The following is a 27,322-nucleotide window of genomic DNA, read 5'->3' as shown; positions in this document are numbered from 1 at the left end:
ACTCATGACGACAAGGGCTAAAGTGAAAGTAAGATTTTACTTGTTATTTCACACTGAAAATGTCAGCAAACCAGGCCAGACTCAACAGAATTAACAAATAGGTGTAAGGTGCAGGGAGGAGAGGGACACTCTCAGATACTTGCCTGTATACCTGAAGTACATTTGAGAAGAAACAAAAAGAAAACACAGACCTGGGAAGACATTTCTTTGTGTTACTACTTCTGGTACTTCCTACAATTCAATAGCTACAGACCACTCCTCTAGCCACTGAGAGCCGGGAGATGAGCAGAAAGACTGGAATTAACTGTGCTTGAACAGGTCAGGCTTCTCTGCGGCTAGCAGGACCACTGCTCCTTCAGGACACAAAATTTGGTGACAAGAATGAAGATGAACACCACACTTCAAAGAAGAACAAAGGCTGAGAAGAAGGAAAGCTCATGTATACCTGAACATTTGTCTATAGATTTTCCCATAACTATCCCAAAGAAGGCTGAGACCACGCAGCTGAGACCAAACGCACACACATCACATTCAGGGAAGGCAGCTGGACTGCCTGGATAAATACAGAGCAGAAAAAACCCCAGCTGACTTGGACCAAGATATAAACCAGCAACTCCAGGATTTGTCTCATCTCTCAGCAGACAAGCAAATCTTTAAATGGTGGTACCATTACCATGGGACAGCTAAAAATCTCGGGGAGTGGAATTTAAGCCAGAAAACAAACACAGCAGCACCTCCTTTTTCAATTCAAGAGACAAGAATGTATCGTGCTTCCAACCCTAAACCTAAACCCAAACCCACAATCCCCCCCAAAACTACAGAAACTACAGCAGTTATGGCCTCTGCTACAGACTCTGCTTCCCATGAAGCTACTTTATTATTAAATCCTTGTTTTAAATAAATCCGTGCCTTCCACAGCTATGAAGTAAAATATTTGCCCTCTCTTCTCTTTCAAGGACCTCTCATTTCTTACACAAGACTGAACAGCAATTAGGATGTTATGTAAGTTAATTTTCTGAAGTTAATTTTTAACTCCATTTCTAATCATAAGGACTGAACAGAAAGAAAAAACAAGAGAAAAATTACATTCAGAAAGAACAAGCAAAATTGCTTTAAAAAGATACATACTTCATTCCCCTGGCTTAGAGAGGCTTTTCATTTATTTCAGATCAGTAAAAATTATGCAATATATTAGTTAGAAGCTAATCAGATTAAATTACAGCTTTTAGAGATACATGTATTTTTCTGTCTACGCACTTTTTAACACCTTTTGCCTTCTACCTAGGAGAAATGAAAGTGAATACCACCTTACTTTGGCAACATGGAATAATAAGCAACAAAATGCTTGGCCTCAGGCTTGTGTCTTTATAATAATAAAACCTTGCAATATTTGGAGCTATTAGTTATAAATGTTCTTACTCCTTGTCTCGAGAACTTGCTGGAAATTAGACACTGAGCAGAAGCAAAATCCTTCACTCCTTATTTTAATCAACCATGGTTTTGTACCTGCAGTAACAAGTATCATACTTCTCTCAGTGCTGTAAAGCAACACATACACTATCAGCATTAAAAAAACCCTAACAAACAAAAAAAAAACCCCAACAAAATAAAACCAATACCTCCAATGAACCAAAAAACCAAATCACCCACCAAAAACATGCACAGATATCCAAGGAGGCCTAGATATCCAAGGAGGAAAAACAATTATTATTTTCCCATTCCTTCATTCTTATTGACAGACTGCTGGTTTCAACATCTATGGCATATGTTAAAAAAAAAAAAAAAAGGGGGGTGGAGAAACAAACAGTAGTGAAAATGCTAACAGTGTAAGTCAGCAATTGGTATTTAATACCATTCTCAATACAAAAAGCCCTTTTTTAAGGCCTTAACTCAGGAAATAAAATAGGTTTGAAAAACCTAATTACAACATTCTGTTTCACATGAATATGATATTTTTATTCGTTTGACATATGTTGCTTCCTGAATGGATTTAATGTATTTTGGCATTCCAGAACAGAACTGCTCTCAGTGTTTGGCACTTCATGTACAATGCAGCCAGGAAGCCACTCCTTAAGACTATGCAGCCATCTGCAGCAGACACCAAAGGTTTTTGACAAGCAAGCTGCACTGCTGTAAATACACAGCATTTCACTATAAAAGAGAAGTTCTCATCTATTAATCAGACTCTGCACATAATTGCCTGCAGATAAATTCAGGTGATCTGCAACACAAAACAGGTCAGCACAGAAACCAGAAAGGAGAAAAAATAATTTTAAAAATAAAGTATTTCTTATCAGAAGATTACTGGTTATTTAAAAGCTTACTAAATTGTATGATCTACACATAAAAAGAAGCCCAGCCCCTGATGCCCTGCCTTACATGCACTCTCCCTCAAAAACGCAATTGTCAGAATTCCTACCTAAAGCTAGGATGGATCAAACAACAGTGGTCAGAATAATACAGCAGGTGCAGAACACTTGAGATACAAAGTAAGCAGATGTTGGGTACACAGGAGGGGAAGGAAGAACTACACTCAAAACCCTCTGACTAGTAACTGCCCAGAAAAACAAATCCAGACAGGTTACGTAACTCAATCTATGGTAACAGGAAGATAAATAGAAACACATTCATAGACCAGAGTTCAAAGGAAGTACATATGTGTATATATATTCATTTCCCATTTTGAATTTGGTATATTTCAAAATATATATATATATCCTACCAAAACCCACAAATAAACACTTAAAAGACTATGCAGTGCCCTAATGGAAGTTACTACTTGAAGAGAAATAATACATAGGACTGGACTTCCATTCTACTTTATAATTCCTCCTCCTTTAAAGAACTGTCTGTCTGCCTTCTAAGTTTTACCCACTTCAACAAGCCAGTTTGGTTTTAGTTCTTATATATTTAGTATAAAATGCAGTACTAAAAGCAGAAGCCTTTATTTATAATGCAGCTTTAGACATAGTTTTACTTTAGTACACCTTTTTCACTACAATCAGGAATGGCTACAATAAGCAGTAGCCACTATTTTTTAAAAAAGCAAAGATTCAAAAACCAAAACAGAAAAGGCTGTATTTTGCAGACTTTAGGCATCTTGTCCCTCTAGTTTATACAGTAATTATGCTACATATTATCTTAACATCATCCTCAGCAGTTTTAAGAGTTACTGTCACAGACATAAAGGAATCCCTGAAGCCATTTACCTCTGTTTACTGTTTTTCTTTATATTAATTTTACAGCAAATACAGATCTAATGCAATACAGATCTAATACATGGATCCCAATACATTCCAATTAGTTGTTCCCAATGTGATGAAGAAGAATTACTCCCCTCTGCACTGGCTGGGGTTCTTTCTAACTACAACACTCTTTACACCTTCCGTGTGGGTAAGCACTGTCATTCTTGTCCTCTATTTACTCTGCTTTTCTCTCACAATGCATGGTTGACTTTTACCAACTTATAACCCCTTTTCACTCCCGACACAGTGATGAACATTCAGTATAACTAAATATTAGTGTATTATATAATACTAACATTTAGTTAGTATTTTTGTACTAAATAATTTTTTCCCTTACTTAGTGTTGTGTTCCTCTAGGTGAATGGATAATGATTACAGAAAAGAGTTCTTATTTTTATTTTACTCTACCAGGCATTTTGCAGATCACATAAGCAACTGATCCAAAAAAATTAGCAGGAGGTTATTCCTGAATTGTTTCCTAAGTATTTTTGCCTCTTTAGAAAGGGAAGAACAAGAGTGTACTGCTTAAAATAACTTTTTTACAAAAAACTTAGTATCAAGACAATTATATTTAAGTACACTCTCTCTTAGAAGTGTTTTCAATAGGGATAGTAATTCACTACTGGAAGCCAAAACCAAGTTTTTCACCTCACAGGAGATTTAAGATTAACTAAAGAGTCTTCCTTCTCATCAAAATGCTAATTATAGCATCAAAACTGAATTAAAAGTTAATTTAATAATAACCAAACTTAAAAGTGTTAACTTCTGACACCTTATGCTTTCCAGCATGAGAAAAAAATAGAGCTACAATACCACTTTGACACTACTGAAGCAAAAAGTGGAACACTGCCATGCTGATTTGCTATTAACATGTCACCTTCTTTCCTCCGAACAGGAAAAAGTGACTGAAAGAGCACAATGCAGGAATTCCAGAGACTTTCATAGCTGTGATGTCAATTAATTTGAGCTGTCCAATGCATACTTCAGACTTCAAAGATTAAAAACAAGTTAATACAAAACTGGGGGAAATGAGATTCTGATTTTGAGGGAAAGTTATTCCTTTGCAGATACTTCATGCTCTAAAGCCAAAATTTAAAATCTGGTCAAGATTTAACACCAGTGGAAGGATGCATGAGCTACAAATCCAAAATGAGCAAATATATATTTAAATTCAGTGGAAATAAGCAAGGATTTGCTCCATAGACAAGAGAAAGTACTGTTTTTAAAAGGTTAAGGAACAATTTGTTGGTTCTTCATTGGTTAGTTTATTTGAAATGAGAAGCAAAGTAAGAAAGAGGATAAGAGAAAAATATTGATTAATGACATGTTTCTCTCCCACTCTGTAACACTTTCCTCTAAACTGCTCCATCGGCAAGGCCACAGTCTTTCCCTTGTCAGGTCACCACCCACTGCTAAAAAAACCAATTCAGTAACTGATGTCATGAAAGGCTACAGGACATCTGAAATGATGACAATACATCTCCAACAGATCTCACAACTTCCCATAGAAATGCTGCCTGCTTTACTGTCTTTTTCCAGTATGAACAGCATTGCAAAACCACAATAACACCAAGATCCTCAGCATTTCTTCTGTTTTGTTTTAGTAAAGCAAAACTAAATAAAGGCTCCCTGAAAAATTGATGAACTCACACAGACAAACACAAATGAAAGAGTAAATTAACCTCAAGACTGTTAAAATCTATTTTAAGTATGTCTTGCTTTTCTAGTACTTGTATTATTTACATTTTCATTTAGTTAGATTAAATATTTGGTATCAGACCCAAAGCCTTAACATCTGAATCAAAAATAAAACACTGGAAGAACAGGACTGTCTAATAGCAACAAAAAGCCCACAACCTCAGAAATGTTGTTCAGGAAAACAAAAACTCTTCTAAAAAACACAAATAAGGTGCACTATAGATAAACAATATTATAGGGAAATAGTAAAGCTCTGAAGTTCTTTTTCTTCCCCCTTATCAACGTTTCTCATCTTACTCATCAGGATCAGAGCCAGATGGATTGACAAATTTTGAGTTCCAACTGATTATCCCTGTCACATTTTGAGAAGATGGTTAAACATGTCTATTTCCATCCTTTTCCACCTCTTCTTACTTAGAGTCCTTAATATTTGTTACCTTGTTTTTAACAGTTTCCCGACACCCATATATGAACCAGCAAGAGTGACCTGACACAAGTAAAATTGTAGGTTTGTTCCAAATACTGTTTTCTAGCACAGCACACTCAATTCCCTTCGCCTGTAACTCCTCCAAGAGGTTTAAAGAACTCATTAATTACTTGGAACAAATCACCCTGTGTAAGTTTACTACAGCACAGCAGACATAAATGGTATAAAGACTGATCAGGTATGAACCAGGAAGAAGTGAACTTTTGAATTTTCTCCCTCAGTGATGACTTTTACTGCCAATCCCCCAAAAACATAGAGTAGCTCGGAAATTAAATAACCGACAGAGCTCCAGGGTTAGCACCACATATGATTTTGTGACCAGAAGTAACCGAAAATGAGTACGTTCTCCTAAAAGGAGCTAACTACCAACCTCACATTCCAGGCCACCACAGACTAACATGCCACAGCAAGCCAACATACCAGCAGCAGGAGATCAGTGAACATTATCTGCTGTCTGCACGTTCACTGATCCTCCTTTAAGCAGACCCATCTCAAAGGCCAAAGTGGAACCTAAGTAAATTAAACATCTAAATATCACACTCAGTAGCATAACCATGGAAAGCAAGCATCTACAAAGCATTTAAATCATGGAAGATTTAGACTACTATGCTGATACACTCTTCATTTAATTTTAACGAAAATACAGACCTCAATTTTGTAAATACTACTACAACCAAGCTTTTTGTTGCTTTAACCATAAGCGAGCATAAGCACATACAGATTTTTAAGCAGCATCTTTCCACAGACAAAAAAAACCCCTGTAATTCCCAATACTAACTGTTCTCCAATACCCAGTTTAAAATATAAAAATCCATGTTATCTTTAGGGTTACCTGTAAGACAAAAGACCTGCAGTAACTTGATCAAATTGCTGACAAATGGATTGATCTTCTAAACCATTATTTCTCCCCTCTGGTAGCGTAATGCCAGGAAGACAACAGCCACATGTGGGGAAAAAGCAGCAGCTCTCAAACCTTAGCAGTCTATCAGAAGTCTTGTAGACAAGCCTGGAAACACTTTTTACCATTCAAACACTTATAATGGTATCTACAGTCATTCCGGATGATCAAACCTCCGAATGACATTCAATCATCTGGCACTGCATTTCAGATGTTTCTGTAGATGCACTAACATAGCTCAAAGCACTGACGCCCTCTCTTCTGCTTCTTACAACTTGGAAGTTTTGGAAGATATGTAGTGAAAAACTCCAAGGACAAGGAGGACAAAAAATGCTGAAGAAATAATTTCTGCAAATGTAGTCATCACACACCCCACATCATGGGACAGAGGACAAAACAAGAATGAAAGCAAAGCATGAAACTTCTCTTCCATAATTGTCTGGGAAGATGAAACGCCTTACATAGTTGCTACAGGAACTTCTCATGCCAACTTAAGAGTTGAAAACTGGTGAAAAGACTCTAAAGGCAGCAGTAAAACTCAAAACACATTACTTAAAAAAAAAAAAAAAAAAAAAAGACCATCCTTCTGCATCTACCTTTAACACAATACCAGAACTTCAAGTATTTTTATCTATTTATTTATTAGGATTGGAGCTTTCTCCAGCAAGGAGAATAGAACTCTGGCCACTTCACAGGAAAATACCATTACAAATTAATACTCAAATTATAAACATTTCACTTCAAGTATTTGTAACTTTTACTAATACTTCAAACCAAGCTTCCTTCATTCCTAAAGCTGGCCCCAGACAGCTGACACAAGAAGCAGGCCTTGAGCACTGCGAGCTCACAGCAGTTACACCCCAACCTATACAAACCATCTTATCTAATAAGATTGAGCCTTGTAAGGCTCGGCTACCTTCTGACATTATAACAACTACCAGGATCTCCACAGCAGCCAACATGGTTCAGATTGTCCTCAGACTCTGCTTAATCATCACTGTTTGTTCCTACTCACAGTGATTGCTTAGTGTCAAGTACCCACAAATTCCTTCCAAGAACAGAAAGAAACTAATCTACTTTTTAATTTAAACACTTACTTTTTTATACTTTGAGCTTTAAGTTTTTACCCTAGGCAGGACAGCTGCAATGCTGATGGCCTCCAACATAAGTACACTTCAATTTGGTTTCATTTAGACCAAAAGAAGAGTTTTTTTCAGTTTTATTTCTCAATTATGTGAAGTCACAATGTACTTTTGAAGGTGGAATTGCAAACTACTGATGAAATACCATGCTTCTGTACCCCCTTTAGGGAAACAAAGAGCAATAATTCAAACATCTGTACTGAAATTTAAGCATCAGATAAACAAGTATCTTAAAAATAACTGGTGACTAATGATGTTTCTTTGGATCCACTGAAATTCAGGACTAGGTCCCATCTGAATCACCAAAACTGTTACCAAAAATCAGTAATAATAATAAACTCCTTACCACCAATGTAGCATTAAGAAGCGGGCATTCTTTATGTGGCTGGATGCACGAGAGGATATCTCCTCCAAAATACCATGCATGCTGCCTACAGAAAAAGCTCCCATTTATATACGATATTTTACATATGTATGCACTGATTTCCTGGAATAAACATACATATGATAACCATTTCCCAAAAAATCATTAACACATTTTCCCTCCCCTTTCCACATGTGTTCTTCTGTCCTGGGAGTGTCTTTGGTGGTCCCTGGTGGTCAGCAACCCCAAAGTCATAGCTGACTGCTTGGGAGCTGGTGAAAGTTGGCACAACTGGGCTGGTTGCTTTCCAGTTCTTCCTAAAGAATAACCATTGTGCAGCTCCATAGGCCAGTGGTTTTTGAAGAATAAGCATTGTATTAGCCCACCAGGTGCAAATGATTTTTCATCTGGCAACAATGAAGGCAAGGCAGCAGAAAAAGCCCAATTATCCTGAGATTACTGAATAAGAAAAATACCATTGATTCTAGCATAACAATTTTTCCAATTTAATTAGACAGGAGATATATAAATCTCTCAAAAATCTGCAACCTTACTTTGAAATCTTACATTTTTAAGATTTGACTCAACACCCAAACACTGTATTCTTGGTTCAACATGAAAGCTGTATTTCAGTGAAGTAACCTTTTTACAACAACCAGAAAAAAGCTAAAAGAAATCCCATACCCATGGTTAATACAGACTATTTTCTACTCAAACTACCTTCAATGTTTTCATTCTGATGTGAAAAGTGTCCTTTGACACATTGTTGTACTTACTGAAAAGCTGACAATGTAAAATAGCAATGTTTATAAATCTTCATTTTCCAGATAATCTTCATTTAACTATCTATTCCAAATGTCATTGTGAACAGTTGCAAGCTCACACAGGAATACTGTCTACTATTTTCATATCCATACAAGTAACTCTCCTGCCAACTCAACTAGTAACTCATTTGGAAAAGGTTAGATCTCTAATTCCTCTGTGAGAACTAAATGTCAGGCACTTCTTCAGCAGATCAGGTTATTCTATAGGGAGAATCTGCTGAAGATACAACATATCAACTATCTGATCTTTACATAACATTTTCCCGAAAAGATTTTCCTTTTTGCTCAGGAGCAGGAAGGACAAAAACAAAATAAGAACGCAGAGCAGACAGACAGTGATTCATTTCAGCCCTACAGGAAAGCCGAGCTGAGGAATTTGCTCCCATCCCCTTCTATTTCTAGAACCTACTGCTAACAAGGGAGGTATAATGTATGTTACACATGTGCAAGTCTCCTTAGCTTTGATCTTCCACGCATGGCTCTTAATGCCTGGGACTACAGATTCTAATGAATTCCACTGAGAATAAATCATAACACTGTTTTCTGAGACCACCAGCTTAATATGCTAAGAAACTATCAATCATTAATAATTTCTCCACAGAGCCCCCTCATCCACTCTATATGAACATGATATACAAATTGATAGGCTACAGAGCTTTGTTTACACTGTGCAGCTTATGCAGAAGACAAATCTATTCATATTTTACTAATATAGTAATCACTTCAATAATAATCGTGTTCCATACTATGCCATACACTGCAACTTCTAGCTCTTTGATTACAAACATACCTTCTTAAAATTAGCGATGTTTACTTGAGCTTAATTTAATTCATGAGTAAGAACCAGCCAGGTCAAAAGAATGTTTCCTCAAGCCATCAACACATAGCTATAAAAGTGCTGTTTCAAGCAGATGAGTTACCATGTGTAAGGTTAAATAATTTCATTCATAATAAGAATATCAATGTCAGACTGATTTTTAGTTGCCAGTGCTCATCTCAAGAAAGAATACATCCCTTCATGTTACTCCCAAACTATGTTAATGACATGAATGGCATTCAGTGATATAACCATGAGCTGTAAGCAGTACTGAATTACACTTTCATCATTAAAAAGGGCCTTACCCATAGCTACCATGGTGACAAAACACTAGCGTAAAAAGTTGTGCCTCCACTACAAGGAACTATTCTTCTACATGGCATTGAAAAATATCAAGTGCATCATGAGAAACACAAAAGGCCTGAAAAGAAACAAAATTGCCTTGATTATCAGCATACTGGTTTACAACTAAATTTGTCATGCACAGCTACAACTCCTCACCCTCCCCTCAAGAATCTCAAGTCATTATTGGGACTGAAACACTGCTCTGGAAAGGGATGGTTCTTTGTAAAAGGATTACTCTATTCAGACTTTCTGCCAAGCATCAGCCACATAAGGAAAGCAAAGTTCACTGCCATTTATTTTGTCCAGATCTTTCTGATGCCTAAGAATAACCCTTACTGCTGCCTGGAAAGGTAAGTCTATAAACTGCAAGTCAAATAATTTGTTATCAGCCGCTGAAGCCACTTTAGGCATTTATATGTTAAGATTTTTCTTTGCAGTGTATCAAACAGATGGAGTTGGATTGTTTTTTCTTAAAGCACTAAATTACTCCATGATGTTAAAGAGCTGCCTATGCAGGAGAGTCAAATTTTTTCCACAGAAATTACTTTGTCCAAGACTCCCAAATACCAGAAGACGTCAGTCACTGGCAAGACTGAAGCATACATATCCTATCTGACCAACACATTGCTTCTGAGTTTGACAAACAGGAAAAAACATTCCAGAGGTACGGCTTCTACTTCATTTTGAAAATTCACAATATGAGAAATTCCTTGCCTTCACGATAGAACCAACCTGTAATTCTCTCTTTGACGCATGTGAAATAAACATGCCTCTAGTCAGTTGGCATAACAAGCACCAGAGGTACAAAATCTTACACCAAAACTTAACGTTTAGCTATCCCTTCAACAGCCTCAAAAAGAAGTTCCTTCAAAAAAATTAGAAAGTGGTCGTCAAAACCCATCAAGGTTACATTAACAGCTTCAACTGCATGCTCTTTAAAGAAATCAGACGACTAGCTATCTGCTTTGGTTCTGTTCTGTATTTTGTTTTAAATGAAGGGCACTAAAATGAAGTTCGCAAGGATCAAAATGCAGGACAGACCTCCGCTATACAAGCTAAAAAACAAACAGTCCAACTCCCCCTTTGAGAACAGAGAGAGTGAAGGGGAAGAAAACGGGTGACTGCAACAATCGAAGGAAAAACTGCGACATTTACAGATGACCAGGAGGGCATATTTTTATAAAGAAACTTAACAGCAATCCTGAAGAAGTCCGCCCAGACACTAACCGATATTCCAGAAAACAAGGCAGACATAAAGACGAAGCCTCAAGATCTTTCCATTAAATAAAAAGATATTACCCCGTTCATGACTTTCTCATTTCCCGACAAGTTAATGGTACTCGCAGGGTTACCAAACGCTTTGGAAGGGAGGGAGCTGAAGCAGCAGTTACGCAGTCGAGCAGCTTCAGCTCAGTGCCTTCTCGGACCAAACAAAGAAACTTCTGTGTCCGATGAGATTAAAAACTTTCGGTCTCATGGACTCTTTCCCTGCCTCCATGAAACCAGCGCCTCGGTTCACACGTTCGGGCGAGACGAGAAACACAATGAGCAGCTAAACCGTGCAGGCCAAGGCGGAAAACAGAGACAAAATATAAAGGCCAAAAACAGGATATAAAACGAAGCCTGAACTCCTTGCTTTTTCTCCACCCCCTTTCCAGAGGAAGGATTTTTCTGTTGTTTTTTGTTGCGGCGGATCCCAAGCCTTCCCTATTTACCTTAGCTGTCGGGGCGTCTAAACCAGATCCAGGCAGGAGTTTTTTTTCCCGACCCCAAGTAAAATCCAATCGAGTTTTCTTCTTCAGGGATGAAGAGGGCAGAGAGCCGGGGGAGGCGGAGAAGGAACGTTAGCAGCTCTCGCCGAGGACGGGCGACTTCGTGTGCGCGGGGAGAGCGCAGCAGAGCAGCCGGGCTCCTCCCGGCCCCGCCGGGGTCTGCCCCGCCCGGCGGCGACACCGCAGCGCCCCCACCACCCACCGCGGCCCGGCCCGGCCCGGCCCGCCGCCCCTCGCCCGCCCGCCGGCCCGGCGCGATGGCCACGGCCGCTCCTCCCCGCTCCGCGCCGGGGGTCGCGCTGCCCGAGCCGGGGGCTGAAGGGAAGCGGGATGGCCGCCTGCCTCACCTGCCCGCCGCCGCCGCCCTCGCTCCCCGCCTCCTCTCGCACACTTCCCCCTTCTCCCGCGGCTTCAGCCTCCCGCCCCCCTCCCCGGCCTCGGCAGCGGGGGGCGCGGGGAGGCGGCGGAGCTGCGGCGAGGGGAATGAGCGCCCCGGGCAGACACGCGGCGGGGGGAAGGGGAGGTGGCAGTGGGCGAAGCCGCCGCGCCCCTGCTGCTGCCGGCGCCGCGCACCGCTGGCCGGGCGGGGGAGGCACTGCCGCGGCACGGGGGGCGGAGCGGGAGCAGGGCCCGGGCCGAGACCTGGCGGAGGCGGAGGCGGGCGGGAGCGGGCTCGGGCGGGAGCGGGAGCGGGAGCAGGCAGGCGCGGCGGGCGCGCCCGCACTGGCTGTGCCGGGCGGGAGGAGGGCCGGGCGGCCAGCGCCGGGCGGGGGCCGAGCGGGGGAAGGCCGTGAGGGACGGGCGGAGCGGCCAATGGCGCCCGGCGGGGGCGGGCCGTGCCGGAGCGCGGCGAGGCGGGCGGGGGGCGCCGGCCGCGGGGAGGCGGCAGCGGCGCCGGGCGGGGGCCGCGTCTGGCCGCCGCGGAATGGCTCCTGCCGCTGCCGCCCGGCCTGGGGCCTGCCCCGGTTTGTCTTCTGCCGGGCAGCGTCGGTCACACGGGCAAATTCAGTCCTGAGTGATGGAAGTTTCCTCGTTAGCAGCTCGGGTTCCTAATTTAATGGTCGCACGCCCTGTGTAGACGGCGATGAGGCCGTGGGGCGCTGGCCTTCACAGCCCTGCTCCCGCACCTTGTGCTGCCGGGCTCGGAGTTACCAAGGGTCCGAGGGAACGAACACACCCAAGGGAAAAACTGACAGCCTCCACCCACGCCTTGGGTATGCTGCATTGAACTTGGATGAAAACAACAACAATTAAAATAATGCCGCACATATTGTCACAATGTTTCACGTAAAGCCTGGAACATTGCACTTCCAAGTGTTTCTCAACACTGTCAGTGCAATACAATGGTACTGAAAATAGGTGTTGACTGACAGAGTGGCGTACAAATACATGTTTGAAAAAGGCACTGCGTAGGTCACACGGCTTTGGTACCGCTTGGGTTTGGATTGCAGTAGTACGGTTGTGATCCAAACAGAAACAGTGAATTTCTGTTTAATTTCCTGGATTGTTCGAAATGGGCATTTAATGACCTATTGTGTATGCAATATGCTATTTTAACAGTCCTGGAACCTGGAGTTCTTCTCAGCCACAGCACAACACGCAGAGCTGACAGCGGGGTGGATTTGTACATGCTGCTCACCTTATGCTCCTTAATTGTGCTCAGTAGAGACCAAATCTAAGGACAGAGGTGGTTCCGTTTTCACGCTAATTTAATCTCTGGCTACTCTACTGGGACTGCCACCAACAAAGATGGAATAGTGTTTTGTGATGATAATCTGTTTACTGAGAAATTGGCAAAATGCTAAGAAATGCCATGTTATATGAGCCATTGAACACCAAGGGAAAATGTTACTACTGACCTGTCCCTGATTTTAACATACGACTAGATGAGAAAAGTCCTTTAAACCCTTACCAGTCTTTGAAAGTAACTCAAATTGATATTTCCTGTTAAAGATCATTGTTTGCTTCATCTAGTTTCCTAAAGGGCTCTGCATGAAGGGTTCAATCTTTAGCAAAAAAACATAGAGGTAATCATATCTTTATAGAAGTCCACTGTGTTTAACAATACTATTATTTATTTTACACTTCTTGGCTGTATGTGGGCGTTCTATGTTCAAGTATCCAGCTTGTATCCAGGTACAGAAAATAAGCATGCATTTCTACTGGGATAATAATATTCACTTACTGTTTCTTTACTTCTCTCCATCTGCACAGACCATACAGCTCTGCTTTGAGGACTACATCTATGCCTAAATTTAAAGAATTAAACTAAAATGTAAGCATCAGAGTCTATAAAAAAAGAGAATTTTATGTGTATATGTATATATTTCCCAAAATATTAAATTACTTCTATTTCTTCTTGTTCGGAAAAGCCATTTTCTTTAAATGAGTCAGCTTTGGACTAAGGCCAAGAAAGAGAACTTTACCCTCATGACAACAGATGTAGAATTTCTCACTACAGTGCCCTGCACTGGTGCCCTACGCTGGGGCTATAATAAAATTTTTTAATCTCTCACAAATGATTGATCATTCCTGCAGAAAAACAAATAATGTGTCCTTATCATAATTAATGTGAATAGCTCTCTGCAGCTGATGCCCTCCATCATAAACTCTTCAAGGCACCTTTTTATGTGAATTATAACTATTAATGTGAAAATATTCTTTGGAAATGTTTACTGGAAATTGCCCAATGCATTTTTTAATACAGCAGAGTAATAGATGGGTGTGAGAATTTATAGCAGCTGTTCCTCAGATGGTGAATCTCCCATAGTTGTTAACATTAGTTGCAATGTAAGATGCTGTTTCACTTACAGTTTTAGCCATCAAAAACAAAAGCCTAGCCAAAGTCTGCTGAAACTACAGCTAGCTGGAGCACATCTACTGAAGACATTTTGCACAGACAAGATATAACTACCTATACAAATTAAGAAAACACCAGGAGTTATCCTAGGGATCTAAAAGTGCTATAAATATCAAGACAGTATTTAGATTACAGCTCCAGCAGAGTCCCTAGCAATATTAATTCCCAGAGTTGGTATCCCAGTTACCAAATAATTACAGATTAAGTGCACAAAGTACAAAATATAGAATTACATAATGAGTCTTTCAAGTGAGACTATGCATCTGATCCCACCAAACGTTTAAACAAATCCTTTATACACACTTTAATGCTGGACATCAAGCCCAAACTCCTCTCATTTTAATTTCTATTTTTATATTTGAATAGACACACTAGTAAATACTGCAACAACGTGTAGCTAAATCAAAAAAACATTTTGTGAAACAGTCACAGGTATGTTTGTATCTTTCAGGAGTTAAGTGGTCTGAACAATTACTACACAGTTTCTTCTGAGTAACAGGGATTAATTGCTGCTTTTCCCTATTTTTGTTGCTGTTGTTCATTGTGATTGCATGTTTCCACTTTTCCAGGAAATAGATTGAAAGGCCTCTGGGGTAAGCACTTCTGCTTATTAAATGCTCAGGTAGTGACTTGAACAGTGGATTTGAAGTGAACTTGATTTGAAGTGGGACTTCTGGGCATGATTGCAATATAAATATTAAATAATAATAATAATAAATAGTGGAAGTAATACCCACCTGAAAGACGCAAAGAAGCAATAAGTATTTTTTTCTTCAGCAAGTATATATTGAAGTTGATTTTAAGTATTCCATAATTAAATTTGCCAAAATGTCTTACTGTAACATTTTCTGAATTTCTGTGGTTCACAACTGGATGACAACACATTTATGCTGGTGAAATTTACACATAACTGGTGTAATTCAGTAGCAATTAAGTATTAGAAATGTGTTGCTATAACTTCTAAATGCAAAATGTGTATCTACTGTATTTAAAGAGAAGTTAAGTAAACAACCTCTGTTCAGTCTAACTTCAATACAATCCCAAATATACACTGGCTAAATATACCATACAAATAAATTTTCTCTGTATTTGGTTGCTTTAGTTTTTCAAATAGTAGACTCAAAACGATGAATGCAAATGTATTGTGTGACTAAGTTTTGTAGTTTTATGCAAGTACCAATAGAAAACCTTGGTAACACCACAACATATTTTTATGTGCTGTATTCTAGAAATGGTTAGGAATGTTGTAGAGTTATTTTTAACCATTTTATGTGACTTTTCATTTGTATTTATCTTCCTTGGTTAGCATGGGAGAGCTGGAGAATTCTTAATAACACTTGGGACATGGAGGAGCATTTGATATGGAGGAGAAAAGACAAAAAAGTGGTGTTGAGGTACTTTTGCCTGATTTGGACCACTTTGCTCCTGGACAGTGTCCCTAACACTGATTTTAAGCTATGCTGCAGCCTCTTAGCCTAAGGGTCTGTTTTGACAGCTGATGCCACCACATAAATCTTGTGCTGGTGAAAACAAAGAGAAAGGAATGAAAATTAAGCCATACCATGTAAGGACACTGACATCTGTAGATCATAACCAAAAATGCTGTGCTGATGAGGTTAAGACAAAGAGTTACACATGAAGTTGGCAGAAAGAGCCAACTGCGAAGTTGCCTAAAATAAGCCAAAATGTGCTCAGTATGTTGCCTACACCGATAGTAGTTTTAGACTACATTTGTTAAGTTCTTGGATCCTACAAGGGTAACAGTTAATGTTGTTGAGGATCTTTGTGTCCAAATAGAAATCCTAAAAGAATGCTGTACCAACTTCTAGTCAGATCTGGAATACTTTTCTACAGAAAAACTGTTAACCTAGCTCTGTAGAACCCATCATCACACAATCATTAAGTAAAACCAGACTTCTCTAATTGTAGGATGCATTTTACATTTTATGGCTTACCTCTATTTTTACAATTATTTTTTCTTAGAAGGTGCTAATGCTGACAATACAAATCTATTAGTAGTCTTTAGCATTTATGTATATGCACACATAGATTTTTTACCTTTCCCTTGTCTTTGTCTGTGTATAATGTCAGTCATGTGAAAACAAATGCTAACAATGCGTGAATTCTTGGCTCCAGTGTTGGTTCAACGATACTTCAAATTTAATTTCTTAGGGACTACCATATTTGGAATCACAAGGTAGATACTTTTGAAGCAAGGAGATGCAAACAATCCAGTAATATAAACTATTCTGTCTCTAGGCCAGCTAAACTGACAGATTGTACCTTAGGAAAAGAGTTTTGGATTTCTAGAGAAGCCACCATTGAATATTTTTAGGAGAGTTTAAAAAAATTCCTTTTGATTGTTCTCCATCTGCAAAATATGGTTCATGATAAAAGATTGTTTCATTTTGGGGAAAATAATTACTTTTTTCTGAATCTGTTAGAGCAATTGCAGATTTCTTTCATTACATATGAAATTCAATTTTTAGTTCAATTAAAAAAGAATAATTTTGTCTTTCCCATTTGTCTTCTTTATCAAGTCTTCAGTTCTCTTTTTTTAAACTATTTTTTGGCTCTTTTCTCTTCACACAATCAATACAAATGACATAGTTCTAAGTGCTAAAATGTTCTCTTTTTCGAGTATTTTATGCCTTCACCTTTGAACAAACAAAATATTAAAAATTGCACTTTATCACTAACACCACTGAAAACCTTATAGAAACATTATACACATTTTTATTTTCATTTTGACAAGAATGACTTCAGAGTACTTTTTAAAATCTAAAATAGTGGGGTTTTTTCAGTTACATCTGTCCTACATTCTAAAACGTGGTAGATATAAACAACAAATTCTTTATGTTTTGATTGACAGGTTTCATCTGTTTTCCTCCTCAAAAGGATATTTTTATACAACTTTAAATGGCAGGTATATTCTACAGCATTATTCCATATGAGTAAGGAAATAGTGACTTTCCTGGCTGCAAAAGTGAAGAGGTTGTCTATTAACTCATTTCTATTCCTGCAAACAAGTAAAAGTGCTCAACAGAGCTTGGCTTTACCAAGTACTTTGAGAAATGCACTTTAGTCTAGGGGTGTAATTATTTGTATTTCTAGAAAAAAGTATTTAAAACATTTTATTTTCTTAAACTAAAGTGAAAATGCATAGCTTCTGATTAACCTTGCAATTAGCAATGTAGCAGAGTTTACATCTGAGCATCATGACAGCATCAATTCAACCTGTTTCCATGAACATATTTCTAACTGTTGTGATTGAACAGCATACATTCAGATTAAACAGACACAGAGGTCAGGTGAGAGACACCTTCAATGAATTTTGACACTGGGATATAAATTAGACAAGGTTTGTAGAAAAGGTGAGATTTCATTAGATCAGCTGATAGAAGTGGAGAAATCAAAGGTTTTGACTTGATTGACATCATTAATGAGAACTGAGAAGGAGGAAAATCCAAACTAAATACAAGTGGAATGTATTTGTTTTAATATAATAAAAACTATTTTAATCAATTAAACCACTGGTGAGAAAACAGCTGCTAACATGAATGTACAGAGGATGAATCAGCAAGAAAACTGAAATCAGCAAGAAAGCTTTAAAATAATATTGCTACTTTCTGCACTAAGAATGTATTTCCCAGGTTTGCTTTTTAAACATGTCTTGGGAGTCTCTTGTTACTCCCTGCTCTTTGCAAGAGATGGACTGTTTTTTTTAATGAAATAATTATTCTCCTGCCCTTTGCTGTGTTTTGTCTGTGATCTGTTATCTGTGGCCATTCGTTGTAGTGAGTAACAGTTGATGAGTTCCACACATGTAATTCTCATGAGGATGTAATACATTGCATTTTAAAGAGCATGAAGAAAACCCATGGAAATTCATTCTTTTGGTCATTGATATCAATTATGTTAAATATGTCAATATTCATGAAGTTTACTTTGGCTGTGCCAGCAAGGTTTCATTCTAATAAATGTTAGTTATAGGGGAGGTCTGCTTTAGATTGTGAGTGTAACACTGGAAATGTTGTTTATAAAGAGATATGGGAAAGAAGTCTTCCAAGAAGTGTAAATGCTGTAATTATCTAACAGTGTTTTGGATATATACAAGCATTGAGTATTATGCAATAGACATGAATATTTTATCAATGAGGGCTGCCACTAATTTTGCATTATTAGACTGATAGGTGGTATCTGGGAGGTTAATTCAAATTCAACTGCCTGCTCCTTGCAAGGCAGTTCTGAGACCTTTTTCCAAGCGTGTCTTGCACAGTGGCTAATTTTCTGAAGTTACTTGATTTGTGGATTTCTCTACAAGGTACTTTGTATTGCCACTTCTTGCCAGCCATGTTATCTAGAAAAGTGAAGTTCATCTTGTAGTACATGAAAGGCAATAAATTCTTAATTTAGCACTGGAAATCTGTGGAGAAATGCAGGTGAGGTTTAGTGGCACTGTTCTTTAAAATACTTTCCCATGAGTACCTCATGAACATGATGTCATTACTGGTATGAGGGATAAATTTTAAAATATTTTCAAGCTTTGGTTGCTCTCTCCTACTGATTTCCACAGTTCTTTATGAGTAGTAGGCACCTTCATCTGAAAACCACCAATTTAGATGTGTCAATATAGTATTAAATGAGAAAAATTATTGTTCTGGTTTCAAGTTCTTTTCTTTACCTTTGACAGAAACTATCTTGAATTAAGCCCTTGCACAACCAAAAGACCTTTGGGAGAGAAATCTAAGACATGAATATTCATAAACTGCTTTTTAAGACACTCAGATGTAAATGGCACTGTTCTTGTCAGGCTGTTCAGCATTTTAGAACTATGCGGACATTTTTTTATCATGCTCTGAAGAAATGGGAAACTGCCAGGATGTGGTTGTGTTCTTTTCCATCACATGTCTATTTTTACTATATAAGCTATTTTGCCACTAGTTCAGCCGTGTCTTCATGTGTTAATATAATCATAAAACAAAACACACACATAATTGATCCACAAAAGTCTAAATATGAAATATTCTATGAGATGTATATGTATATAAATCAATGTGTTATGTACATATATATATATGTATGTATATGTATACATGTGTGCACAAATATTGAAGTGAAAGCATTCACCCTTAGAGTGTGAAATGCTTATGGCATAGATTTAATTCCTCTTTCATTTTAAGAGGATAAATGCCAATACAAATATTTAGACACAAAAGCTATGTGAATCACACATATGTCTAGAAAAAGTAAGAGATGTGCCAGAAAGGAGGGTAATTTAAAAGGATGCTACTGTCACAGAAATTTAAAATAAAAGGATCTACTTTCTCAAATGCAGAGAGATTTTTCATAGGAGCAAGCTTATTGCCCTCACTGATACTACTAATAGAAATAAGATGCTACACCTAGATCCATTAGATCCATTACCTAAGGGTTTGTTTATGCTGAATCAGAAAAGTACACTAACTCTGTGTTCATTGAAACACCTCGATTCCATGTGATACAGTTTTAGTATGTACTCACTGTTGAGATAAGGTAAAGCCTATGTACCCATCCAATGCATAATACTTTTCTGTGCTACTGCTTTCCTGCCTTTCCAAAGCTGAGGAATTGCTGGAATGATAAGGAAGCTAAGAAAGGCCCTACTTGCCCCTGAACTTCACTTCCTCATTACAACACTGCAGGCTCATAACACAGTCCAGCAAGCCATTTTCATCTTGTTCAGCAGAAATCAAATACAGGGCTTCAGAGGGCACTTACAGACCCTCACAACAAACAGCCTCTTCACACAGATGAGGGAGCTTAGACCTTGTTGAAATGAGGACCACAATGTCTGGCTGCCATAGGCAGCTCACAGCACTTCTGCTGCTCTATTGCCAAATAAAATATCATAACCCACTTCCAGAGAACAAAAACAGATTACCAGCAATCCTGATTTTAGCTGCATACATTAAGAGAAGGCTGACTGGGTTTTGTCAAGGAAAGACGTACCAAAGTCAGTTTGCTGTAGGCAGTGTACCCAGTAAGAACTCCAAGGCTGATACATGATATTGTCAACAAGGCTCAGATAAAATCCAGGACCATTTTGAGTGCCTAAATGCCTTGGCTAGATACATGCAAAGGGAGCAGGACAGGTGTTCAATTTGCCCATCTTGTGGACTACTTATGCTGGCAATCCTCAGAAGTGGACATCAGCCAGTAAATTTCCTTGTTTTGCCTGGTTAATATGCCATTAATGTGAAAAGCTATGGAAGACGTAGCAGGTGAGGGAGTATGACTTGCAGTGTAACTTGTAGGCATTTAAAACTCGTCTGCTCACAACAACCAGCTGCACTCTGCAGATCTCTTCTTTCCGTAACTGTTTCATTTGTACATTCCAAACAGTGACCATATTAGAAGTTTCAAGAGCTAGTTAAAAATAATGATGTCTCAGCAAATGCAATAGTTTAGTCACTCTCACATGTTCAGTGGAAAACATTCCTTTCTTTTCCCTTGCTCTCCTTCCCCACTATACACCTATTCTCCTTCCTCTCCTCAACTGCTTGAGCTTAGCAGGGAAAAGTCCTGAAACTTGTCGAAGTTCTCTGCCATCATCACTTACCAATAAAGAAGAGGCATGAGCCACTATTAGCTATTGAAATTTTAAATAACCAAGCTTCACTGGAAAGAGAGCATTTCTTAGGGGAATAAAAACTGAATTGAAGATGCCAAAATTATTGTATAGCTGTCTTGTCCGTTATTCCTACACTGAAAGCAGTGACTGTGCTTCCAAAGAAGATTAGATTGCTTCTGTTACACTACATATAGAAAATAGTGATTGCCTGAAGAGGGAAATCAGCCAGAGCCAGTGCTGCATCAGTGCTGCATTCTCTCTCCTCTTTACGGAACTGCAATAAAAAAGGAGATTGATTAGCTGCTAATGAATACTGAAGACCTTCCTGGAGCTGAATGAAGTAGTTCAGCCGTCATTCAGAGAATGACCAGCCTTTGAACGGTGAAAAGCAGTGTGATAAACAAAGGTGTTTTGGTCTCTGTGAGAAGAGTGCTACCTTGGGAATAGATAAGTCAGTCCCGGCAGACCACTGTGGAATGAGTGGAGAAGAGGCCAGTTTTACCACATCCAAATATTGTGCAAGTGTCTCAACAGTTGTTTTATTTTCTTGTGTGTGAAGCAGATAAAAGTCCTGGAAAATTTGGTTATGCTGCCTGTGTGTACAGGCTTCTGGAAATGTAGATGTTAGGTTTCTTGTAAGGGAAGAATCAGCACTCTGAAAACTGTAGGAGTGATCCTTTAGGAAAAAAGATTCTGCTAAGAAGGCTACAGTGTAGGGAGAAGCTGCTGCCATTGAGAAGCATGAGGAATAATACTTAGAATGTAATACCTGTTGGTCAACAGAGGAAATGGATGTGAGCAGTTAGTATGTACTCTCAAGTTAATGTGCACCTGTGAAGAAATGAAGGTTATAAATGAAAATTATCAAGTAGAACAGAAGGATATTCAGTGGTCTTTCGCTTGGGAGAACAGAGAAGCTGAAAAAGGAAATGAAAGGAGGTGAACTAATTTTCAAAATTATTGTAGTCACATATGTCTGGAAAAACATGGGCATTCCCATTCTGCAGAATAAGCAGGGATATGCATTTGGGGTGAACACCATGTTAGACATAAGGCTGCCATGTCCATGTTTTCTTACCACAATAGTCATAGGTGGTACAATAGTCACACCACCCCTTCATCAACAGATTCAACATGTATCTCTCTGTTCGGGGTAGCTTGCTTTTTCTCCTAGGGCTTTACTGAAGAGCAGACATGATAGTCCAGTGGAAAATGAGGTAAAAACAACCAAAGGAGTGGGAAAAGTCATTAAATCTGTGGTGAAGATGACTACAAAGGAGAGGGAGACTAGTAAGTGGAGGGTCAGAGAGGAGGGAAGGGTAAGGAGAGGACAGAAGAGGTAGGTAATAAAATACTTGGTTTTAGCCCAGCACACCATTCCAAAAAGAAAACTGCAGACCTACCCAAATCTCATACTCCACTTAATGAAATCAATAAATACTTAACATCATGTCCCTGGAACTTCTGACAAAGGATATAAATTGGATTTCAGTACTTCTCTGTTTCTGGCCTTCCAATGCTCTACCAGAGCCTTGTAGTTGTTTACAGCCATTTGAGGATTCAAGACTGAAATGAATTAGGGACTTTTGAATAAAAGACTGAATCTAGAGCCAGTAAACGTATTTTGGCACTTAATTCCATTTATTTCAGAGGAAGTAAGATTCCTAAGTACTTCCTCTGCCGTGAGCTGGATGTGTTACTCACAGAAAGTACAGTTACAATGGAGGCCCTAGGACTCTGCTAATTCATCCCACTTGACAATTCTCATCACATATGTAGGAAAAATCCCCTGTGGCAGCACAGAAAACATCTAAATAAAGGATATTTTGCTTGTCCTTTATGAGATATACTCAGATATACTATTCACCCAGTGCCCAGGTTAAAAATTAAAATGGTATATATTTTAGTTGTTCTCCAATGCTTGAAATTAATTAGTCAGATGTTAAATATATTTAACAAAAGGCAGCCAAATTAATTATATTGCACACAAGTTGTTTTTAATGTAACTCCCAGCCTTTTATGTCTCTGAAGTATACACATATTGTAAGTATATGTGTGTGTTTGTAATTTTGAATGTTTTGTACACCTCGTTCATTTTCCTTCACTGACTATTTAATCATAAAAGATTGAGTTTCAGTTGATGTGATCTTTGCCGTCTAAATCACATAAATTTCAAACAGAGAAAGTAATTTATATGTTTAGAGAGAGAGGCATCTATTCATTAGGTGTTTAAAACAAAAAAATACTCTTTTTTGTTGGTTTTTGTTTGTGGTTTCTTTTATAGTTTTTATTTTTTAAGAAACATTTTCATATATATTGAAGCTGACCATTTTTAAAGAACAATATCTTTTTGAAGATGGCTGCTATGTGGCTAATGTCCAGTAATGATAGTAAAATCCATCTTTTATGAATTCTAAACACAGCAGTGATAAGATGAACTTGATTAATACTCACTTAAATATAACCTGTCCCCTATTTTTAATTTTCTACAATACATACCATTATTTTCCTGATGGGATATCCCATAGTAAAGAAACACAAGGCAGACCTCCTATCTATATACAGAATGAAAATTATTTTGAGTACAAATACAGCATTTCTAATGACGCTGTTGTGTGAGGTCAATGTTCTGTTTATCTACAATACAGGCTCTTACTTTACAAAAAGTGAAAGACAGTTTTATACATCAAGTGATCATAGAAAACTCTTAGTGCCCTGCAGCAGTTTAACAGCACAGGGGAAGAGAGGCAAAGGCAGAAGTTTAAAAGCTACCAGTGCACTAAATAAAGAAGAACAAAGACTAGAGACAAACTTTGAATGTAAGTCTACATTTCTTTCTCTTAAAAATGTTCTCGAAAAATGTTCTAAAAATGGCAGATTCATTAGGAAACAACTAACTCTCCAATGTAAATAGCTTCATATGGGAAAAGTGATAGAGTGGCCCACTCTCTGACCAATGTAAAATCATTAGAAGATGCTCATATTTTCCAAAATCTCTGTTAAAAATTTTTTCAGTTGTAAAATAAACACCTTGTTACGAACATCACATTAGTCTTCAATCAGAAAACTCAAAATCAACATGTCTCAAGCTAACATTAACTTAAGTTTTATATATGCTGTATGAAATTTAAATGATTTTATCTTATATTTTCCAGCATCAAGATTTTTTTTCAGAAAAGGCATATTGGGTTTTCTCATTTAAACAGTGCTTCTGAGAATCCTGAGACTATGAGCAGCACCTGTTAGTGCTGGGAATTTCCTGCTGACTTACACCTCAAACTAAATTAAGAATTACCGTAATAGGCATCTATGCAATAAATAATAAGAATCTCTAAATCCTATTACCACTTGAAAAAAGAGTCTTGCTTAGATCTCTTACTGAAAATAGGTGTTTGGATCACAAGGCACTAATTTTCTTTAGGCTGGAATGGAGAAGAAATATGCTTTTTCAGCGTAATAAAGCTAAGTGCAATATGGTGAAAGTATAATTACATTTGTTTAGAGATATTTTGTGCCATGCATTTTGGCTGAAAAATACAGGCTAATCATTCAGATATTAGGGATGCTAATTGATATACTAAAAGAAGCAGAGGCAATTAATTACTTGTGTTGATTTGGCACGGCAATTTTTTGATAGCGGTGAAGAGGTGCCACAGGGGTGGCTTCTGTGAGAAGCTGCTAGAAGCTTTGACCATGTCTGACAGAGCCAATCTCTAATGTCTCTGAACATGGACATGCTGCTGGCCCAATTGGAAAGGTTGGTAACACCTAACATATGATGGCGTGTTTAAGAAGAAAATCAAAACAGTCCACGGGCAGTTTTTTCCTGGGGTGGTGAGGCACCATGGACACCACCATCTCGGTGCTGCCTGCGGCCTCTCTTTGCCTGGCTGACCCCCCAGCCAGCCGTGCTGTGGGCAGGGAAGGCAGGGGCAGCAGCAGCTTCTCCTTCCCGGCGCCCGTGAGGAGCAGAGTTAAACCGCGCCAGCGCCGCCGCGGCCGCCGTGGGGACACACATGGGGACAGCAACCATGGCCAGCGACTCCCCAGCAAGGAACCCAGACCAGATCAATCCCTCAGCACTGCAGGATGCTGCAGCAATCTCTGAATTAGTGGAACCTGTTGGCAATGGCACCCATGAGCAACAGCTTTTCTTCTAGTCAGAGAGGAGGAAGTGAGGACATGTAAAGAGCATGGTGACAGCAAGGTCAATGGAAAAGAAGGGGAGAAGCTGCTCCAGGCCCCACAGCCAAGGTTCCTCTGCAGGCCATGGTGAGGGCCATGGTGAAACAGGCTGTCCCCCTGTAATGCATGAAGTCCATGAGGATGCAGAGATCCACTTGCAGCCTGTGGGAAAAGTGCTCACACCAGAGCAGGTTGATGCCTGAGGGGGCCGTGATATAAGGAGAGACCCGAATAGAAAGAAAAGTCCCCTGCTTCCAGAGACAGACACAGGGCCTTTCCTTCCAAAGTAGAGAGCCTGTCCTTAGAGGACTGCACCCCGTGGATGAGTGACTCACACCACACCACACCGGTTTTTGAGAAAACTGTTTGTCCATGGGAGGGACCCCATGGCACGGCAGAGAAAAGACTCCTGTCCCTGAGTGGACAGAGGATGATCATAGGGTGTGGGGATTTGGTCAGTTCATCACCCATCTCCCTGTGCTGTCAGTAGGAAGGAGGAAAAGCTGGGGAGAAAAAGGTGTTTTAATGGCTTGTTTTACTTCCTGTTATCCTCCTCTTAATCTTTTAATAATAAATTTACTTTATACTCTTAAATTTGAACCTGTTTTGCCTTTGGAATGTTTTTCTCCCAATCCTTAACTCATGAGCCCTTCATTAATTTTTTTTCCCTCTCCTCTGTCCAACTGTAGCAGCAGAGGGTAAGTGAATGATCTTGTGGGTGTCTGGCATTTGGCAAGTGTCAAGCCATGATATTACTTAATTCATTCAGTTTGTTTTGTTTTGGTTATTTTTTTTTTTTTTTTTTTTTTTTACCCAAGATCCAGTACTATTTTGTCCAATAAAATATTTTTCTGAATGCATTTACTATTTAAGCAATATTTTGCTTGAAGATATTCAAAGAGAATTCTTTCACTATTTTAGCCACTTTTGTATTGGCTAAAATACAGTTCTACAGCATCTATGCTAATACAACTTAGGTAATACAATAATAAAAATTCACTTTTTGGTCAGCTGAAGGAAGCGAGTAGAATAAGTAAGGAGTTTTTAGTTTAGTTGGGGTTTAGGGGTTTTTGTAATTATAAATAATCTTATATCTTGGCTAATTTAAAAGAAAAAAACCACCCAGAACCTTTAGGGCACAGGAAAGCAGGTTTTAAGATTACAATAAACAGCCACAGTTCTGTTCCAAATCTGATGCTTGTACAGTATCCATTCATGCATGACTTTTAGAAAATGTTTTAAGGAATAGCACTTTTATGCTGTGGCATTATTGCAGATTTAAAAAAGACACAATAGTCTTTTTCTTGGTCCTTCAGCTTCATTAAAAAAAAGTGAAAGCTTATTTACAATTAATTTCTAATATTTATTTTCTGGGAAAATATGTATCACTGGTTTACTGCTTCTCCTGGCTTCAGTTGAAGGACTGCAGCGCTAAGGTAGACAGATCACTATTATTTTTATTACTCCTCTGTCTTTGAACACTGATAATTGTTTTCCTTTCAAAACCATTCTTCTGCTTGATCAACTGCTAAGTGGGATTGTATTGTTTCCACCATTACCTCTACTAATGATACTACACTTAGCTGAACAGAAAAAATTGCAGACTTTTGCAGAGGCCAAGGAGATCCAGCAAACAACAAGGATAAATATTTAGGATCATTATCCCTGTTCTAATAATATTACACATGTCACTAGTGGGTTTTGTTGCTTTTGGAGGAGAAAAAGACCTTATGGAAGGGATGTACTAAAAATCAGCATTCAATAAGCAAACAGCAAATCAAATAAACAGAGTAGTCTAAATATTCAACTAAAATGGTCTGAACTGAAGTAGCTGTAAGATTTTGTTAAGTTTATGGAACTCATAGGTCCACTGATTTTTGTTGTTCTAAAATAGGAAGATGCAAATCCTTCAAAGTTTAGATGGTAAATATATATATTTTAGGGTTTTGCTTATTTGTAATAATCCTACATGTTGCTTGTTAACCTCAGTTGCTAAACAATCTTCAGTGGAAAAACTACTGGTATATCCATGTACTAGTAGTTTCAGAAATGTACATTAACTAATTTCAATT

At 38.7% G+C, this 27,322-nt stretch overlaps 1 protein-coding gene across 2 annotated transcripts in view; it reads right to left on the bottom strand.

The window, feature by feature from the left end:
* ERBIN (erbb2 interacting protein) overlaps positions 1-12,125 on the bottom strand; it is a 117,475-nt gene extending 105,350 nt beyond the window's left edge. Inside the window, exons 1-2 of one of the 2 annotated variants that reach the window (XM_066338998.1) lie at positions 11,940-12,125; positions 11,536-11,616 (exon numbers count right to left, since the gene is read on the bottom strand). The gene's annotated coding sequence lies outside the window, so the exon portion shown is untranslated. Of the gene's footprint in view, positions 1-11,535; positions 11,690-11,939 lie in introns of those variants that run through there. The other variant, XM_066338994.1, reaches the window with a different exon arrangement.
* Between the last annotated feature and the right edge of the window lie 15,197 nt (positions 12,126-27,322).

The sequence above is a fragment of the Sylvia atricapilla genome, chromosome Z, assembly GCF_009819655.1.
Source record: "Sylvia atricapilla isolate bSylAtr1 chromosome Z, bSylAtr1.pri, whole genome shotgun sequence".
NCBI lineage: Eukaryota > Metazoa > Chordata > Aves > Passeriformes > Sylviidae > Sylvia > Sylvia atricapilla.
This window is presented reverse-complemented; position numbering and strand designations above follow the sequence as displayed.